The sequence below is a fragment of the Lissotriton helveticus genome, chromosome 12 (assembly GCF_964261635.1).
Source record: "Lissotriton helveticus chromosome 12, aLisHel1.1, whole genome shotgun sequence".
Taxonomy (NCBI): domain Eukaryota; kingdom Metazoa; phylum Chordata; class Amphibia; order Caudata; family Salamandridae; genus Lissotriton; species Lissotriton helveticus.
The window spans coordinates 527,674,691-527,694,549 of record NC_136073.1 but is presented as its reverse complement, the minus strand read 5'-3'; positions in this window follow the sequence as shown (position 1 = coordinate 527,694,549).

Sequence of the window (19,859 nt, the reverse complement as noted above, 5' to 3'; positions counted from 1 at the left end):
GGCATGAAATTCACACATGCCAAGAAATGCTTGGAGATGTTCACGATCAACGGATGTAGGAACTTCCTCAATAGCTTTCAGTAACCCAGGGCGTGGTGAAATTCCAACGCCAGGTACTGCATGCCCAAGATATTCAACCATGCTTACCCCAAACACACTTTTCCTGTCGTCTCTACCTCAACCCCCTTGCTCTGAGTGCCAACAGCACAGAATTAAGTCTTAAAGACATGCTCATTCTTGTATTTACCATAAGACAGAATGTCATCTTGGAATACAAAGACTCCATGTAAACCTTTCAGTACATCTCCAATTACTCACTTAAATATAGCACCAGCTGACGTGATACCAAAAGGCATACTGCAGAATTGAAATACCACTGATGGTGTCACAAAAGCAATGAGAAGTCTAGACCCCTAAGCCAGTACCTCCTGTTGATAAGCTGACTTCATGCCTGGCTTAGAAAAACACTTAGCTCCTGCCAAAGTGACAATCATTCTTCAATACAGGGTAATGGATGCCCATCCATCCATATGGCCTTGTTAAGACTCATAAGATCAATGGACATTCTTAATTCATCATTTTGTTTTTCGGCCACTAAGATGGGAGATAACCATAAAGATGACTCGACTGGTTCTAAGGCATCATCACTACACAATTGGGAAATGTGTGCATCCAGTTTATCTCTAATTCTCAACGGAATACATCTAAGCTCATGCTTCACTAGTACACTTTCATTTTTCACTTTAATAATAGGCTCAAATTTACTCAGTGTGCCAGGTTTTTCTTCAGAACTTTCCTTGTTCTCTAAAAGCACTACATCCAATTTATTGCTGGTTACAAGTACATCATCTCTTTCTACTGTTAGAATCTGGTTTGGTATACCAGGTCTTAAAACAATTCCTAAGCACCCCTGATGATGGCATCCAAAAATTTCAGGGAGATTATGAGAAACAAAAGCCCAGCCTTGTATTTCCTATCCTTCGAATCATATAACAGAATTGAAAAACCCTTCCAATTGAATTATCTTGCCATTGTACCGAATTTTTTTTATATCTGCTAACTGTAGTTTCTGTTTAAACTCTCTGCTCAAATAAGTCCCTTTGGCGATAATTGTTATTTGTGAACCAGAATCTGTCAATAAAGGTACAACTTTGTCATCAATGATAACATTATCTGTAGAATCTTCTCTTTTTGGAACAACATTCTCATGCACTCTCACGCACAACAGCATATCATTCATGCTATGAACTAATTCATATTCGTCTTCCACTACATAGACCCTGTTGTTCTTCCGTGGTTGATAATGACATACTTTAGCAAAATGACCGGATGTGCCACACCTGTGACACTCTTTGCCCAATGCAGGACACTACTTAAAGGATGCCACATGAAATTTAGATTCACAACCTAAAACATGCATTTCCCCCACTCTGGTTCCTCCTTTTGTCCACATATTTATTGAATCTAACAGACATGCAGGTCCTAAACAACAGTACAGCTTCGTCTACATTCCTATTAAGTTCCTTGACAGACATTTTAGAATCCTACATGCTGCTGGCAATGTCCACCACTTCATCGGGTGACATATTCTTGAAAGTCAATAGCCTTTCCTTGATCTTTTTATTGTAAAATCTGGTTACCAGTCATCCCTTCGTGAGTGGATGAACCACATTTACATTTGGCCGCCAAAACTCATAATGAGGCTACATAAGCATCAATAGATTCCGTTGCTGATTGTTCTCTGGAGAAAAACATAAGCCTCCTGGGAATTCAATTGGGACACTTAGAGAAATGTTTTTCGAATTTCTTGACTGCCAACTCATAATTATCCATCTCATCTTCCGTTGGCAGATCCAGTAAATGTGCTAAATTTCTTGTCCTTCCATACCCAGAGAATGTTCCAGAAGCCAACGTTTCCTCTCAGGTTTAAATTTAAAACTACCAATTGCCCCTAAAAACACATTAAACGATCTAAACCACTCCTTCCAGGCAACTAATGACTCTCCTGGAAAAAAAGGATGTGGTGGACTAATGGCTTGCATGTCACAAATAGGGTGTGCAATCTCCAAGAATTAATACTGTCAGAAACAGGCAGCATCGCTTATAAAATATTTACTTGAAAAATAAGGGCAAGATTTGTAGCAATAAAAGTTATTTGCCTGACCATAGCAGAGAAACAAACCAGGCAAAAATAAAATGGCCACCAAATGTGTACCCCAAGCAATTCAGGTGACAAAGAAAGGCATCTAAATATGTACCGTTGTGAAAATACTGTATTTGTATTTATAAATCGCCTGATCCTTAAAACTTGAATCCTGGTGCTGATGTGCCGTGAAACTGTGCCTGACTCCAAATAGTGACTTTGCTTGACTTCAAAATGGCCACCTGACATGTGCACAGTCCATGCGTGTGTCATTCCCCTTGCAATCCCAACGTGCTGTTCATGATTGCCTACGACAATATCTCATAAGCAGTCCCAAGTGGAAAACTAGGCGGTGTTGGGAGGCAGGGGAGCTTACGGTAGCACAAGCGCACACAGGGCCAGGCAGTCCCAGGGCCAGAAACTAAAATGGAGGTTGAGAGCAGCACTCACCTTAGCATTGTTTGTGCACACAGTTCATCTCCAAATGTTGCGGGTATTATAAAGGAAAAACTGGGCAGGTAGGCGCAAAGTAACTCCTTTATTGAAGTATCCATAACTGTAGGCAATCAATGATAGCATTACATGCCCACAGTCGCTATGTCTACCACTACATCCTCCTCAACCGCTATGGAATCAAAACACCCATTCTCAGTCCATCAAGGCTAGAGAAGCACAGGGACACGAGCGCAAGGCCGTGGACACAATGCACCAACAAGGACAGAGATGGCCAGCACTAATCTGCACCCACCTGGTGAAACACTCAAGACTTTCCAAGTGTACTCGCTTGTCGATCTGAACTGCATCTACCATGATGCCCAGGGGCGACTGTGCTGGGAGGTGAAGCAGTGTGCTCCCACACCAGTTTCTCACCAACAAGGACATAACAGTATCCTAGTTTCCTGTTCACCTTGAGGCCTTTTAATACCGTTTGACAGCAAACAGTTTACAAAATGTTCAACAAAAAAACAGACAAACACACTGGTTATTTCAATGGTATATTATAGAACGTTGGCTGTCTATATAGCGTACCAAAATGAAGTGTGCAGAGAGTCCAGACAACCCTTATTGGTTTACAGAGGCAAAAATGATAGCCCTAAATGCTCTCTTTTGTGGTAGCGTGGGCGAGCAGTTTAGACGGCAGAGGGTAGTGCTAAGCATTTGTAATACTCACAGAGGAAATAAATGAGACACACATTCAAGAATAAATCTGAGATCAATTAAAAAAAATAAGTCGTATTTTTATGTACATTTTGATACCTAGAAATTCATTATCGAGTAAGTACTTTTTAAAATATAAAAGTAGTAAAATTTCACTTAAATTTGCCTTTACACAGCAATGCTTTCCTATGGGAAAGAAGGCATATGTTGCATACAGTTATTTACAGTCAGTTTCTGGGATCTATTTCTGGACTTAGGGTCATATGGGGCTATGGTCCAAAGTACCAACAGAAGGTACTCGTTACCTGCCCTGAGGCATCTGTCCGCAGAGGTGCTGGTCTTATTGGCAGCCTTGCAAGCTAAACCAGTGGAGAGACGGGCCCCCCAACAAGAGGCTGCAGAGGGGAACTTGGGAGCTCCCAATGGGGGGTCTCGAGTCGCAACGGTCCTGGGAGCAAGGGCAGACGCCTGGTTCTTGGGTACCCAGGCTGGGGGGCTCGGGTGCAGAGTAGATAGGTTGGCTGGGCTCTGTGCTTTACATCTTTAAAGGCCCTCACAGTTGTTGGTCTCACTGGTTGAGGGTGCAGAAATCAGGACAGCTGGGCCACTCTGGAAGGGGGTCTCTGTGGTGCTGACATCCCTTGATGGCTGCTCGATCTTGTTCCTGTTGGAGTCCCGACTGGTCTTAAACAGGTGTTGCCTGCTTTAAGGGGTCCTGTACCCCAAGTATTAGTGTTGTGCATCTCTGGTCAGTCCAAGTGTCCTCTCACTAAGTGGAGGAACAGATATGACCTTTGGGAACACCTCTTCCTGGCTGGCTGCTGCGTCGGTCTGGCCAGAAAACACCAACACAGTGAACCAAACTCTGCTTCTTCGGTGGATGCGGACTACTGGGGAGTAGCTTCTCTACTCCAAGGGAGATTGCTGGCAATTTGTGAAGGGCTGGTAGTCTACTGGGTTCTTGGCAGATGCTCAGCTGCAGGACAAGTCACTTTGTCACAAATGTCAAAATTGGTGCAGGGCTGCAGGCAAGCAGGTTTTGGCGCCAAAAGTCAACAGCAGTCTTCAGTTCTCGATTTCTGGCGGCTCTTTGTCCTCTTCTTCTGAATCCATTGAATCTAAGTTCTGGGCATCAGGGGTGCCACCTAAATAATCAATTTAGGGGCAATAAGGGGAGTGACAGGTAGTAGCCAATGCACTACCTACCTTTAGGTCGACTATACCCCCTATATTACCACTTCCTGTGGGTAGTGGGCATAACCCTGAACCAGTGAGCCTAATTCCAACTAAACCAAGATTGTGGAATTCTCAAATTCATGTTCACATCAGGTAGCCCACTTTGGGGGTGGAACTACCCTGATAGGGAACACGCCTCCTGACTAGCTAATTCTCCCACTTGGCCTGGTGCCAAATAGGGCTCAGGTAAGGGGTTGGAATCTCCCAGGTCTGGGGAAGCCAAGGTCACATATAAAAGGTGGCAGAAGCCTTTGAAGCCTCCTGCCTTGATATGATGATTACTTAGCCATCCTGCTCGGATGAGGTGACAACACCTCTGGCGAGAGTAGGCATACTTTCTGCCCTCAAAAGAGCATAGGCTCTCACCTGCAGAGAGTCAGAAACCTTTCTGTGGTGGCAGGCTGGTCCACTCCATCAGCCAGTACATTAGAGGTTGTAGGTTTTCAAGAGGCACCTCTAAGGTGTCCTCTAGGTGCATGTATTAATAAATCCAACACTAGAATCAATGTGGGCTTATTCATATCAGATACTTGATACCAAACTTCTTTAGTTTCAGTGAAGCCATCATGTAGTTGGGGAACTCGAAATTACCAGTGCTCAGTACATATACTGAAGATGGCTTACCTGCTCACTGGCAATGTCCAAGAATCAACAGGCACATCACAGGTGCATATCTGCTCATACAGATATGTCCTCTTGTGTACTACAATGCACCCTGCCTTAGGTGTGTAAGGCCTGCTGTAGGGGAGACTTACTTATTTTGCATGCAATGTCTGCAGGCATGGCACCATCTTGGGTCTTCACTTTAACCTGCCCCATGTTTTCCACTCTTCAATGGCAGTTTGCAAGAGTGAGGCGAGGGGTCCCTTAGGGTTGTACTCTCCCTGTCCTATATAACAGGGCGACCATTTACTAGGGACTTACATGGGGTGCTAAGGATACTGCTGATTGGGGGAACAATTGTACAGTTTTAGGGAAATAGATCTGGCATTGGGGACCTGGATAGGAGGAACCAAGCATGTCTGTCAAATTTGCATCAAATAGCAGGCATAAAATGTGGGTGACCATGTAAAAAAGGGGCACTTCCTACACCACCCCCCCAAAGAAAGAGAATGAGACTAACATTTTCCAAGAGAGTCTTCAACGTTTAAGTGGATAAACATGGAAAGACCATCTGCATTGGCATGGTCAGTCTCAAGTCTTTGCTTCACTCTAAAGCCCATACCCTGCAGGGGGATGGGCCACGTCGACAGTTTGGGATTTTCACCTTTCATTTGCATCAGCCAGAGGCCGGTGGTCAGTTTGGACAAGGGAGTGAGCAGCCGCGGTCGGTAGTGGGAGTACGAATTTCATTGCACACAATGAAATTACCAAATGCGATGCAGTGTGTGCAACGAAATTCATTTTATTTATTTGTATGTTTACTTACCTTTTAAAGTCCGTAATCCATACATTACTACCCCCCACCCTGCCCCTCCCCGTCCTCACATCACCGCCCGGCCGGTACTCCCACAACCGGCCGCGGCTGGGAGTGGGTGCCAAACAGGAATGCTCTCAACTTCTCAGGGATCAAACCACAGCAAAGGCGTCCCTTTCAATGGCACTCCAATGCTGCCCTCTGGGGAGTAAGTCAAGTCAAGTCAAGTCAAAATTTGTATAGCGCACTACTCACCCGGAGGGTCTCAAGGCGCTTGAGGGAGGGGGTTCGCTATTTATCAAACAGCCATGTTTTGAGTTGTTTTCTGAAGGAGAGGTGGTTCTGTATAAGGCGGAGGTGGTGGGAAGAGAATTCCAGGTTTTGGCTGCTAAGTAGGAGAATGATCTTCCTCCCATGGTGGCTCTTCGGATGCGTGGGATCGCGGCGAGGGCTTGATTGGACGATCGTAGATGGCGGGTGGGGGTGTAGAAGGTCAGTCGCGTGTTGAGGTAACTGGGTCCTAGGTCGTAGAGGGCCTTGTGTGCGTAGGTGAGGAGACGAAACTTGATTCTCTTGTTGAGGGGGAGCCAGTGAAGGTCTCTCAGGTGACCGGAAATGTGGTTGTGGCGTGGTATGTCTAGGATGAGTCGGGCGGAGGCGTTCTGAATGCGTTGGAGTTTTTTCTGTAATTTGGCTGTGGTTCCGACGTAGAGGGTGTTTCCGTAGTCCAGTCGGCTTGTGACAAGTGCTTGGGTGACCGTCTTTCTTGTTTCGGTGGGGATCCATCGGAAGATCTTTCGGAGCATGCGTAAGATGTTAAAACAAGATGACGAGACGGTGTTGACTTGTCTGGTAATTGAGAGGGAGGAGTCTAGTATGAATCCTAGGTTGCGAGCATGGTCCGTAGGTTTGGGCGTGCTGCCTAGGGCCGGAGGCCACCATGAGTCATCCCATGCGGAGGGGGATGATCCAAGGATGAGGACTTCTGTCTTGTCTGAATTCAGTTTTAGGCGGCTGTTCTTCATCCACTCGGCTACGTCTTTCATCCCTTCGTGTAGGTTGGTTTTGGTGGTGTTTGGGTCTTTGGTGAGGGAGAGGATCAGCTGTGTGTCGTCAGCGTAGGAGATGATGTTAAAGTTGTGCTGGCGTGCGATGGATGCGAGGGGGCTCATGTAGACGTTGAAGAGGGTGGGGCTGAGGGATGATCCTTGTGGTATTCCACAGATGACTTCGGAGGCCTCTGACCTGAAGGGGGGGAGGCGGACTCTCTGGGTTCTTCCGGCGAGGAACGAGATGATCCAGTCCAATGCTTTTTCTTGTATCCCGACGTTGCTGAGGCGTTGTATGAGGGTGCTATGGCAGACCGTGTCAAACGCTGCTGAGAGGTCTAGGAGGATGAGGGCAGCTGTTTCCCCGTTGTCGAGTAGTGTTCGGATGTCGTCTGTGGCTGCGATGAGGGCGGTCTCGGTGCTGTGTTTTGCTCGGAAGCCGGATTGTGTGGGGTCGAGGGAGCCGTTAGACTCGAGGAAGGCGGCGAGCTGGTTGTTGACAGTCTTCTCTATGACTTTGGCAGGGAATGGGAGGAGCGAGATGGGGCGGTAGTTCTTAAGTTCGGTGGGGTCCGCTGTAGGTTTCTTCAGGAGGGCACTGAGTTCGGCATGTTTCCAGCTTTCCGGGAAGGTAGCGGTTTTGAAGGAGCAGTTGATGATGTCCCGGAGTTGGGGTGCGATGACGGAGACAGCCTAGTTGAAGATGTGGTGGGGGCATGGGTTGGTTGGTGATCCGGAGTGGATGGAATTCATCAAGCGGATGGTGTCTTCGGTGCTGATTGGGGTCCAGGCGCAAAAGGTGGTGGTGGGGGGCTTCAGTTCGGTGGTGAGGGGAGTGGATTGTTCGCCGAAGCTGTTATGTATGTCAGCGATCTTGCTGTGGAAGAACGAGGCTAGAGAGTCGCAGAGTTCTTGAGAGGGGGTGATGTCGTTGGTGCCGGCGCTGGGGTTGGTAAGCTCTTTGACGATGCTGAAGAGTTCCTTGCTGTTGTGGGCGTTGTTGTTGAGTTGATCCTTGAATGCTGATTTCTTAGTGGATCGGATCAGCTGGTGGTGTTTGCGGGTGGCGTCCTTGAGGTCGTTCATGTTGTCTGTGGTTGGGCTTTTTCGCCAGGCTTTCTCGAGGGTGGGGCAGGTTTTTTTGGAGTTTTTGAGGTCGTCATTGAACCAGGTGGCTTTTCTGTTTCCTGGCTTGTTGTGGTGGTTTTTCACAGGTGCTAATTCGTCAGCGCAGCGGGTGATCCATTGTGCGAGATTGATGGCTGCATGGTTTGGGTCCGATGATCTGGTGGGAGGGATTTGGTTTAGCGCTGTGGTGAGCTGGTCGGTGGTAATTTTGTTCCAGTTTCTACGGGGGACTTGTTGTGGGTGGAGGTGTGTCGTGGTTTTTCTGAAGTTGAAGTGGACGCAGCTGTGGTCCGTCCAGTGGAGTCCTGTGGCGTGATTGAAAGAGATGTACTTGCTGGAGGAGAAGATTGCGTCGAGCGTGTGTCCGGCGTAATGGGTGGAGGTGTTGACCAGTTGTTTAAGTCCGAGATTGGCGAGGTTGTCCAGAAGGGTGGTGGTGTTGCTATCGTTGTTCTTTTCCATGTGGAAGTTGAGGTCCCCTAGGAGAATGTAGTCCTCGGAGGAGAGGGCGTGTGGGCTGATAAAGTCAGTGATGTCTTCGCTGAATTGTGTGCGGGGTCCTGGGGGTCTGTAGACGAGGGTGCCTCTAAGTGTAGTCTTGGGGTCGGTGTGAATCTGGAAGTGGAGATGTTCGGCTGCTGTGAGGGTGTCGTCAGCGCTGGTCGTGATGCGGATGGAGTTCTTGTGGACGATGGCGATGCCTCCTCCTGTTTGGTTGATGCGGTCCCTTCGGATGATCTTGTAACCATCCGGGATGGCTATGGCGATGTCGGGCGCTGATGAGGCGTTCATCCAGGTTTCCGTGAGAAAGGCGACGTCCGGAGTTGTGGTGTCAAGTAGGTTCCATAGTTCAATGGCGTGTCTGTGGACCGAGCGGGTGTTGAGCAGGATGCACTTCAGGTGGTTGTTGTTTGCGCTCAGTTTGGCGTTATTGGTTGTAGTATGGGACCTGATGCAGCTGAACTTGCAGGATTGGCAGGTGAAGGGTCCATGGGCGCGTCCTGGGGCGGCTTGGTGGCAGTCTGGGAGTCGGCCGGTGTTGAATGCAGTGAGGGTTGCGGCGTCGTACGTAAGGCGGGTGGAGTGGTTTTTGCGGGGGCCAGGGGGTCTGGCTCTGGGCACGGGCCAGGCGCGGACGGGCGTAGACGGGCTTACCTTTGGCGCGCCTTCGGCGCGCATAGGGCGCGCCCGCTGCGCGTATGCCGTACTGCCATAAGTGGAGAGTGGAGGGGGGCGGAGCGAGGGAGGAGCAGCTGGGAGGCGGGAGCGGGGTGGCGCGTGGGGAAGGTATTGCTTGAGGATGCTGTAGGGAGCGGGGGTGAGGCCGCGAGGGAGCAGCGGCAGGGAGCGGGGAGGAGAGATGGGCTGGGACACAAAATGGCACCAAACAACAACAAAAGGCAATGCAGGGCGAGATCGGGGCACAGGCTGGCACAAATGCTTAATTAGTGCAGCAAATACGATATCAGCAACAGAAACCAAGGCAGCAACTCAATTAAGGCAGTAAACACGATATCAGCAACAGAAATTAAGGCAGCAACTTAATTAAGGCAGCAAATACGATATCAGCAGCAGAAATTAAGGCAGCAACTTAACTAAGGCAGCAAATACGATATCAGCAGCAGAAAGCAATGCAAGGCGAGATCGGGGCTCAGGCTGTCACAGATGCTTAATTAGGCAGTAAATACGATACCAAACAGAGCGAGGACGGGGCACAGGCTGACAGGGCACGATGCTTAATTAGGCAGTAAATACGATACCAAGCAAAGCGAGGTCGGGGCACAGGCTGGCAGGGCACAGAGTGGGGATGAGATGCGAGGACGGCCAGGAGCGGGTGGAGCGACCGGATCTGACTGGGTCAGGACGGTCACAGCTCTTCACCGCTCTGGTCAGTCCTTAAGTTCCAGTGGGAGGGAGGAGCGGCTGGGAGGCGGGAGCGGGGTGGCGCGCGGGGAAGGGATTGCTTGAGGATGCTGTAGGGAGCGGGGGTGGGGCCGCGGGGGAGCAGCGGCAGGGAGCGGGGAGGAGAGATGGGCTGGGACACAAAATGGCACCAAACAACAAAAAAAGGCAATGCAGGGCGAGATCGGGGCACAGGCTGGCACAAATGCTTAATTAGTGCAGCAAGTACGATATCAGCAACAGAAACCAAGGCAGCAACTCAATTAAGGCAGTAAACACGATATCAGCAACAGAAATTAAGGCAGCAACTTAATTAAGGCAGCAAATACGATATCAGCAGCAGAAATTAAGGCAGCAACTTAACTAAGGCAGCAAATACGATATCAGCAGCAGAAAGCAATGCAAGGCGAGATCGGGGCTCAGGCTGTCACAGATGCTTAATTAGGCAGTAAATACGATACCAAACAAAGCGAGGACGGGGCACAGGCTGGCCGGGCACGATGCTTAAATAGGCAGTAAATACGATACCAAGCAAAGCGAGCTCGGGGCACAGGCTGGCAGGGCACAGAGTTAGGATGAGATGCGAGGACGGCCAGGAGCGGGTGGAGCGACCGGATCTGACTGGGTCAGGACGGTCACAGCTCTTCACCGCTCTGGTCAGTCCTTAAGTTCCAGTGGGAGGGAGGAGCAGCTGGGAGGCGGGAGCGGGGTGGCGCGTGGGGAAGGGATTGCTTGAGGATGCTGTAGGGAGCGGGGGTGGGGCCGCGGGGGAGCAGCGACTGGGAGCGGGGAGGAGAGATGGGCTGGGACACAAAATGGCACCAAACAACAACAAAAGGCAATGCAGGGCGAGATCGGGGCACAGGCTGGCACAAATGCTTAATTAGTGCAGCAAATACGATATCAGCAACAGAAACCAAGGCAGCAACTCAATTAAGGCACTAAACACGATATCAGCAACAGAAATTAAGGCAGCTACTTAATTAAGGCAGCAAATACGATATCAGCAGCAGAAATTAAGGCAGCAACTTAACATAGGCAGCAAACACGATATCAGCAGCAGAAAGCAATGCAAGGCGAGATCGGGGCTCAGGCTGTCACAGATGCTTAATTAGGCAGTAAATACGATACCAAACAGAGCGAGGACGGGGCACAGGCTGGCAGGGCACGATGCTTAATTAGGCAGTAAATACGATACCAAGCAAAGCGAGGTCGGGGCACAGGCTGGCAGGGCACAGAGTGGGGATGAGATGCGAGGACGGCCAGGAGCGGGTGGAGCGACCGGATCTGACTGGGTTAGGACGGTCACAGCTCTTCACCGCTCTGGTCAGTCCTTAAGTTCCAGTGGAAGGGAGAAGCAGCTGGGAGGCGGGAGCAGGGTGGTGTGTGGGGAAGGGATTGCTTGAGGATGCTGTAGGGAGCGGGGGTGGGGCCGCGGGGGAGCAGCGGCAGGGAGCGGGGAGGAGAGATGGGCTGGGACACAAAATGGCACCAAACAACAACAAAAGGCAATGCAGGGCGAGATCGGGGCACAGGCTGGCACAAATGCTTAATTAGTGCAGCAAATATGATATCAGCAACAGAAACCAAGGCAGCAACTCAATTAAGGCAGTAAACACGATATCAGCAACAGAAATTAAGGCAGCAACTTAATTAAGTCAGCAAATACGATATCAGCAGCAGAAATTAAGGCAGCAACTTAACTAAGGCAGCAAATACGATATCAGCAGCAGAAAGCAATGCAAGGCGAGATCGGGGCTCAGGCTGTCACAGATGCTTAATTAGGCAGTAAATACGATACCAAACAGAGCGAGGACGGGGCACAGGCTGGCAGGGCACGATGCTTAATTAGGCAGTAAATACGATACCAAGCAAAGCGAGGTCGGGGCACAGGCTGGCAGGGCACAGAGTGGGGATGAGATGCGAGGACGGCCAGGAGCGGGTGGAGCGACCGGATCTGACTGGGTCAGGACGGTCACAGCTCTTCACCGCTCTGGTCAGTCCTTAAGTTCCAGTAGGAGGGAGGAGCAGCTGGGAGGCGGGAGCGGGGTGGCGCGTGGGGAAGGGATTGCTTGCGGATGCTGTAGGGAGCGGGGGTGGGCCGCGGGGGAGCAGCGGCAGGGAGCGGGGAGGAGAAATGGGCTGGGACACAAAATGGCACCAAACAACAACAAAAGGCTATGCAGGGCGAGATCGGGGCACAGGCTGGCACAAATGCTTAATTAGTGCAGCAAATACGATATCAGCAACAGAAACCAAGGCAGCAACTCAATTAAGGCAGTAAACACGGTATCAGCAACAGAAATTAAGGCAGCAACTTAATTAAGGCAGCAAATACGATATCAGCAGCAGAAATTAAGGCAGCAACTTAACTAAGGCAGCAAATACGATATCAGCAGCAGAAAGCAATGCAAGGCGAGATCGGGGCTCAGGCTGTCACAGATGCTTAATTAGGCAGTAAATACGATACCAAACAGAGCGAGGACGGGGCACAGGCTGGCAGGGCACGATGCTTAATTAGGCAGTAAATACGATACCAAGCAAAACGAGGTCGGGGCACAGGCTGGCAGGGCACAGAGTGGGGATGAGATGCGAGGACGGCCAGGAGCGGGTGGAGCGACCGGATCTTACTGGGTCAGATCCTGCTAATGAAAGCAACAGGTTGGGCATGGCCATCATTGTCATTGTCATTGTCTTCACTGTTCTCTGCACCATGTCACGCAACCTGCAATGGCAGTTTGCATGATGGCATTTCAAAAGGAGCAAAAACTCAAATGTATGACAGTTTTATATAAATAGGAAGAAGAGTCAGACCAACAGATATATAATAAGGTCACAAGTGCTAGGCAAACAAGAGTCAGATTTTAAATTAGCGCAGCAAACAAACTCCAGTCAGTGTTTTAAAAGATGGTCATACATTTTGGGCCAGTAGTTTACACACCTTATGTCATGGTGGTTAAGTGAGCTTTTCAATCCCTAGCGCATGAAAAGGATTGGTCTTGCATGCCATTCATAAACAAGCAGTGGTAAAGGCATTCATCTTGAGGCATCCTCTCAAGCCCTGACAAAGGCAATTAAACAAATGCCTGTAGCAGAGCTAAAAATGTTAAAACTTGCATTTTCGAAGCAATGGTTTTTAGCTTTAAAAGAACAAAGTACTAGCTTTGCCAATGCATATTTGGTCATATATGAACACGTAACACAAGACACATGCATGGTCAGCGGTCTGGCAATGGGGAAAACATTCCTAAATGGCAATTAAGAGTAAGCATGCATGGTAATTTTGATAAACTTGTTCACCATGATGCATGGGCATGTATGTGTTGTATTACCATTGCATGCTTGTGATTGCATTGCGATTTATAGGGTCATTTTCAATTTCTGCAATGTCTGATGGTCATGTTAGAAAACTAAATTAAATATAAAATAAAGAAGCATTGGCCTAGCCAATAGGTCTCGCCTTTGGGACCTTATAAGTGTTTAGGCATGCAACAGATTGTAAATAACAATGCCTTTTAATTTTTTTAAAGGCATTGTCATTTACAATGTCAATAGCTCAAAATAATGTCATTACGAGACCTACTGCATTGCAAATGTTTGTTCTATATTTGTGCCCATCCCTGTTTTGAATTCTGAAAATCTGGTCACCCTACATTTTTTTTTGTTGTTTTTTTTGTTTTATATAGCGCGAACTAGAACCGAACCGAATCAGTTATCAGAGCGCTTTACATAGCACCAGTTACGTTACATGAGGACACACTTTCATTTTTTTTTAGGCACGGGGAGATCAAGTGATTTGCCCAGAATCACAGGGGGTTATTGGCGTCGTTACCGAGACTCGAACCCAGATCCCCAGGTCCGAGGTCGAGCGCCTTAGCCGTTAGGCCAACCCCTCTCCCATACATTAATTACCCAAAGTGAAGGCCACTCTACGGAGGTATTATTTTGGTGTGAGTGAACAGAGGTACAGTGAAAATGTGGAGGAATATGTCATAAAAACTGACAAGGTTAACGTGCACATTTGGCCTTCGGACAAAAAAGAAGCTACATGATGAATTCATGTTAAGATTCAAGAGTGAAAAGCTGCGACAAGAGCCTGGTTGAAAGAGGAAACCCTGTGAATAAAGTTGTAAAAACGGATGAACATGAGACGGAATGTGTGTGGGAGATTTTAGAAGGATAATAAGAAGTGTGTTGTATATCAGCCTTCGTGAGTATTGCTTAAAGTGTCTCAAAGTGCAAACCTGCCTACATTACACCTGTTCATGGGAAAGGCAGGTCAGATCCCATGGTCATTCAATGAATGGTGCTTTCTACTGATCCTAGTGCTAGCATCCTTTTCTCCCTCTAAAACACACACAAACACCCCCCCCATACCCACACTCTTACAAAACTACATAAAGCTAAGTTTCAAGTTGCAAACATATTTATTTGTTTTTACAATTAAAGAGCTAGGCTTATTGGCTTTGTCAATGTTTGTTACCATTGCCAGGTTGCGTGCGCCTTCACGTGAGAGGGAGTGGGTAGGAACAGCCCTAACCGATGGCTGATAAAGGCAAAGATAAACTCGTCCCAATACAATAAGTATCAGCCACGCCTACAGAGAAGCCTGTAGTGGAGGATGTATGACATTACAACGCATGCTTTTACCACGCATGCCTTTACATCGCAGTTTTTACAACGCATGCTGTTACTACGCATAGCGCTAAGGGGTGCTGGATAGTGAATAGTTTAATTTACTATTCCAACTCCAGTCCCCGTGGATAGTAGGGAAGGTGTTGGATAGTAAATTAAATCTATTCCCTATCCTAGAGCGCCCCCCAGCACAATGCGTTGTAATGACATGCGTTGTAATAATTGCGTCGTAAAGGCACTGCGTGGTAAAAGTTGCGTTGTAAAGGATGTCTCCCTGTAGGGGACACTGTCAAGGCAACAGACAGACACTACTTTCAGATAGTCACCAGGGTGACGTTTTTCAGTTCAGTCTCCAAAGTGCCAGACGCAAGCTGCACCCCCGTGGGCGAGACCGTCAGCAGAAACTGCTCTATGGGCCGAGAGATTAATGCATTAATCAAAGCTATCATGTAGCTGCGCACAGGCGACTCTCTTTTAATTTATTTGTGAGCTCGCTTGAAGAAGTAGTGGCCCTGGAATGGGGGGGCAGGGCGGGGTTGGCGGGGTTACATTTTTGTATTTGAGGATGAGCAGTTTCTGGTTTTAAACATGATTTTATTAATGGTGCTATTGAAATGATTTATATGAATCAATCAATGGATATTTGATTAAATTTTTTGCAGTAGGCACCTTAGGTGTAATAGTTGTGGCAGGAGGTGGGCTCTGCGCAAACTTTGCAACAGGACTTGAGCTGCACCTCACTGATAAGGCTATGTAAGTTTAAATCAGTCTGCTTATATTTCCTTGTGAAGAGGACATGGTCTGGCAGAAAGGGCTGTTCTGTTCCTACGGGGACAGGTCCTAGCCTGATCTGCATACAACTGGTCTATGTTAAGAGCAGCGCAGTAGGTGAAAAACAACAAACCTGAACGCAGCCTTCAGCCATTACCAAGGACCGAGATTAATGTAAAATTCTGACCATCCCTTTGTTGCTGCATTGTGATTGTTATATACTATGAAAAATATTTATAAAATCAGGTCATTTACTATTAAATCACAGAAATAATGTAAAATGGTTGGAAGGCAATAAAGGGTGTGGAATAGTCTTTTAGGAAAGTAGACAGTATCAAAACTTTAAAAACACAGTTGAAGTGGATTTGTCAACTCTGAAAAGCTATCTATTGCGCCTCCATGACAAATCACCAGGCTAACCTAACGCTGTCGCACCCGCTGACCGGATGACATCCATGTTAGCTAAATCAATGGGAGACCTGAATGTGCAAACAAGGCCCTCTAATTGGTTACTAAAGACACAACAGCAGCCTTTTCCACCACCTGGAAGCTCTCCAATAGAGTATTCGAGACTCGCAGGTACATTGCCGAGTCATGAAGAGAACAGAGAATAGCAGCACTGAGACCCATGATAAGGACTTCAGCAATGGAAAATGTAGCAGGCGGGCTGAGGTAACAAACTGCCCACAGAGGCACTCCTGTGAAAGAAATGTACCAGTCTGAATATAGGAAAACAGGTATGGAATAATCAAAGGCCGCATTTGACCGGGTACACTGCTTGACTGCAACTTAGAATACCATCCACAAGTATTTCACAAGTGTAAGGCCCGGCACAGGAAAATAATGTGGTAATTAGAGCCAGAGCCGCCAAAGCAACATGAGGAACCATCCCCCATTTCAGACAGTCTAGCCTAGTCTTGGAAAGAAGCAAAGAGGAAGGGGGAGCGTCCCAAGCGGTCTGTGCCTCCCCATCTGCAGCGCAAGGATCAAGCCACGCCCAGCAGGCCCCGAGCAGTCTTGGGTACCCTGTGCACCAAAAACAACAACAAAAGAGTGTTCGTAGCTCATCGGGAAGGCGAGATTCAGAGCACTAAGAGAAAAACAACACCCATTTGGTGTTATAGAAAGCCCTCACTCACCGACCTAGTCGGTGACATGCTTCATCATTGGGCCCCACTGGGAGTTGCCGAGTGCCACCCCAGTGTGCTTCAACGCCAGATTTACTGTGGAGAGGGTAATGTGAAGTTGTGAGTGGCTAGGTGGTTATATAGGTGAATAAAGGAAGTGTAAGTGGTGAGGTTAAAAATGTCTTAGATGTATAAAAAAATTCCTTTATTGCCTGATCAATAAGACATATTAAAATATGTGTAGGAAAACTGAGCCAAATAGATTGAATGGCTTGTTTCCTATAAATTTACGTGCTGGTCAACATGTTTCTGCCAATGTTGGTGTTAATTTACCTGGCATTCGTCAGGACCTATGGTGTACTAAACCCCGGCGGTATGGACACGCTGAGGCCCACCCTACCAAAGGACGTGAAAGTAAAAGGTTATGTCAAAAAAGTGCAACAAAATGATAGGTACTCGCAATTTTGGAGACCACGCAAAAATTAAAATGCACCTGTGGAGGAAAGGGAGACAGACACACATGAAAAAGACATACAAACAATTAGATATCTTAAATCAGAGGTGTGTCAATTGTCAACAGTGACTCTGTGCTCTGGTGATACCAACCACACATTCCCACATGGGGAGTAGCGGTAAATTCGGGGCTCCGTCTGTGGGTATGTGCAGGTCTGCGGTAGTGTACAGCAGACCTATAATGCCTTAATCGATGGACTAGGCTCTGATCGATAGGCACAAGGATGCGCCCATCACGGCGCGTGTGTGTATGAGAGCGCCTGCAGCCAGTGGGCTATAAGTGATCACGAAATACTAGCGCTACACATCCGGAACTGCGCTTGGTATAGCCTGTGCACCATCAGCCCGCGCCAAGGGGAACACTTCAGGCCCTGCATACCCTACTGATCCCACTAGGGTTGAACACCACAACGACCCCGGAACAAGGCCATGCGAGGAGCGTCTTGCTGGCCACACAGCTTCCAGTGATACAGGGAAGAAGGCCCAGTTGCACCGAGCCTCCACAGGTCTGCCAGGACGTGGGTGCGCGTGAATTCTCACAAGGCACTCAGGACCCCTAGTGAAGACACTGTGCAACCAGTTCTGCGCCCGAGCGCGCCATCACCATGAGCACGCTGTCCACCGCAAGTGCAGGAGGCCAGCAGGCCGGAGCGAGCAGTCCACAGAGGGGTGAAGATGCCCCACCCCTGGGCCACAGCCACGCAACCTTCTCCCCACTACCGCCCTTCAGCGAGACAGCTGACCCTGTAACGGCGGCCCCACGTTGGAAAGCATGGATCGGACAATTGAACCACTACTTTAGGGGTACCAGGGAAATGGATGATGCATTGAAAAGGCTGAAGCTAATATACTGCAGCAGCACTGAGATTTATGACCTTTCCGAGACATTGCCCAACACAGGGAATGACGATGACTATGAAGCTGCGGTCGCCGCGCTCAACAGGCATTTCAACCCCCAGTTGAACTCTGTGTTTCAAGTTCAGGCAGGCATCACAGTCAGACGCGGGTCCATGGACATGTTCTACGTGTGGCTGCGCAGACTGGCAGGCACATGCACCTTCACGGACCAGAGGGAAGAAATATGCGTTCAAGTCATCCAGGGATGCCGATCAGCGTTGTTAAGGAAACTGATCATTCGGCCACCGGGGATCTCCCTCGACGATATCCTCATCCTGGCCAGGTCCCACGAACTCTCAGAAGCGCGGGCCGGTGAAATGGAAGCTGCCCTGCACAGGACTGCCGGAGCACCACAGATGCTGAAGTACGCGCCCATCAAGGAAGAAAGAGTCGAAGCCATCCAACGGCGCCAACGTAAAGCCTGTGTTGCACTGCGACCAACTACAAGCGGGGTGTGCGGCATCTGTGGCGTGGAACACCCGTCAACGCCAGTGTGCGGAGCTAAAGGGAAGACGTGCTCCCACTGCGGGAAGGTGAATCATTTTGCCAAGGTATGTAGGAGCAGCCGTTCTCGACAGACTTGCACCAGGCCTCGAAGAATGACGCAGCGTCTACGCCAGGTGTCGCTCGATGATGTACAGTTGCAGGATGACGACTCCACGCGGTGGTGCTGCCTCGTGCTCAAAGAAGATGACGACGAGGTGTTTGGCATATTCTTTACCAACAGGTCAGACAAACACCGAAGGCCGCCGCCGATGTGCTCTGTCCTGTTAGGAGGATCTGCAGTCCAGGCGTTCATCGATACGGGCACATCAGTCAATGTCATGGACTCAGAGCAGTACGAGCGGCTGTCACCATGACATCCTCTTGCACCCAACAAGGCCCAGATCTATACCTATGGAGGTTCACACCCCCTGCCCCTCAGAGGAGTCATCTAGGCAGAAGTCACCAGCGACAAACACGTCACGAGGGCCCGATTCCACATCACAGAAGGGAGGAAGGCACCCTTCTCAGTTGCCACATGGCAGAAGACCTCGGGTTGGTTTTCTTCACCCATCAGGTTCGTGACTCCCACGCAGACGCAATCTTGCAGGCTCCACATCGACCCCACCATGAGGCTGACGGCCCTGAGACACCAGAGGATGTCATTCAAACTCCGCCTGCAAGTCGAGACGGAACTGAAAAAACTTGAGGATCTCAACATCATCGAAAAGGTGTCAGGCCCCACCCCGTTAGTGTCCCCATTGGTTGTGACCCCTAAGCCAAAGCAGCCTGGAGCTATATGTCTTTGTGTGGAAATGAGGCTCCCTAACTTAGCAGTCAAACGGGAATGTCATCTTACCCCCAACATGGATGACATTGTGACAGATATGAACGGAGCCAAATGGTTCTCCAACCTGGACCTGAACCCGGGGTATCACCAACTGTAACTTGAACCTGAGAGCAGGTGCATCACCACGTTCACTACAAACGTCGGCCTCAGGAGATATAAGAGACTGAGCTTCAATGTGTCGTCTGGGACTGAGGTCTTCCAAAATGTCATCCAGGAATCCAGGGTCCGAAAGCAATGGAATGCAAAGTGACTCCAGCGAGAATACACTACAGGACCACATAACGTCTTCCACACACTCAAGCACTGAGGGAATCTTGCGGCCGCAACAAGAGGAGCATGCACACAACAATGCTGGCACAGCCAAGAAGATAGCTGACATGCCATCGACAAGTCACCATATAAGAGAGACCACGTCAGAAGTCATGAATGCAGCTCTCTTCCAATTAATGAAAAATATCCTAATACCTCTTTCACAATGACAAATCAAAAAATTAAGTAAATCCTTGAAAAACAGTCAAAGAAAGAATAAGTTCATACACAAGACACAAAA